We start from the raw sequence: 1,888 nt of genomic DNA on the forward strand, positions 1-1,888 counted from the left end.
ATAAGAGGAATACTATAAGTTAGCTCTTAGTTAATTAGAACTTAAAATAATATATCCCTATTTTATATTAGAGACTTACCTTAAAAGGTATAATAAAAATATTCTTATATAATTATAAAAATAAATTTAAAAAAAAAACTTTATTTATTACTATAAATTATAATTATATTTAATTTTTTTTAAAAAAAAGAATTTTAAAAGTTTTTTTTTCTTTTTAATTAAATTATTATATTTATTAATTAATTATTAAATTATTAGTTTTTCTTTTAATTAATTTTATTATTATTATTTTTTTATAGATTATTTTATATAATAACTTTAGATAATCTTTCTATTATTTTATATATATAAATATTTTTTATTTAATACTTTTATAATCTCTAGCTTTTCCTTATTTAAAAGCCTTTTTAATTATAATATAGTCCTATTTTTATTAATTAATTATTTTAATATTTAATTACTATTTTTATAAATAAAATTATATTATTATATTTAAATAAAAATTAACTTATAAAAAAGAAAACTATTTTTTCATTTCTTTATTAAAATAAAAACTAGCTTAGAACTAAAAAACTAGTTTAGAATTAAGAAACTAGCCTGAAATTAAGAAACTAGCCTAAAACTAAGAAATTAGCTTAGAACTAGAAAAAGTTTCTAGACTTCTAGAATACAAAAAGCTAAAAATAAGTTTCTAGACTTTTGGAACTTAAAAAGTTAAAAATAAGTTTCTAGGTTTCCGGAACTTGAAAAGTTAAAAAATAAGTTTTCGGGTTTCTGGAAATTAGAAAACTAAAAATAAGCCTCCGGGCTTCCGGGACTAAAAAACAGGTTCTAGAAATAACTTTCGAAATTCCGAGAAACTAAAACTAGGAAGGCAGAAGGCATGTGAAAAGTAACTAGGTTCCTTTTCGACCTAAAAGAGGAAGAAAGATAATTATATATAGACTTAGATTCCTCCCTCTCTTTTTAAAACAAGAAATAGAAGAATAAAGACTTCCTTATATATAATTTTAATATAATAACTATTTTTATATAATTATTTTTACTTTTAACTTCTTTATTTTCTTAAAATTTTAATAGTTTTATAACTACTATTTTTTTAATTTTTAGAACCTCTTATAACCTTAATAAAAAGTCTATTATATTAGATATCTTAATTTTTAGTTTTTTACTTTTATTTTTCTATTTTATAATTTCTAAAATCCCTTCTAATTCTAAGTTTAGCTTTAATAAATTTATTAATCTAGTATTATATAATACTATTTCTACTTCTTTTACTAGAAATATAACTAATTTAACTATATTATTACTTTTAAAAAAGGATTTAGAAATTACTTAAAGAGTTTATTTATTAGAGGTTTTAATAGAAATTAGAAATACTAATTATAATAATTACTCTTATAGTAGTAAAGTTTACTAATAGCTAGATTTAGGTATTTATTAGCTAATAGTAGTTAAGGTAATAGTAGAGAATATTCTCTTTTTTAATAGTATAAATTCTAAGAAGTTATTAAAGTTTTTTATTATTTTTTTACTTTTTATTTTTATAGACTTATTATTTTTAAGTGTTTTAATAAGCTATAAAAGATATTAGCTTATAACTTAGTACTTATTAAAGAGAATTACTTTAGTATAAGATAATAATACTTTATTAATTATTATATATTATTAGTTTTATTAATATTAGTATTATATTAATTATTAGTTTTAAGTAAACTATTAGATTAATTTTTCTATAGTTTATCTTTACTTTTTTATAAGAGCTTTATAATTAAGTAGGTAGGTTAATATAATAGTATAAGCTATAAGATCTCTAAAAAGAATTAAGTAATATTATTATAATTATAATAGATACTTTTATAATAGTAATACTATTAATACTAGGAAG

The sequence above is a fragment of the Scedosporium apiospermum genome (genome assembly GCF_000732125.1).
Source record: "Scedosporium apiospermum strain IHEM 14462 chromosome Unknown SEQ_SAPIO_0140, whole genome shotgun sequence".
NCBI lineage: Eukaryota > Fungi > Ascomycota > Sordariomycetes > Microascales > Microascaceae > Scedosporium > Scedosporium apiospermum.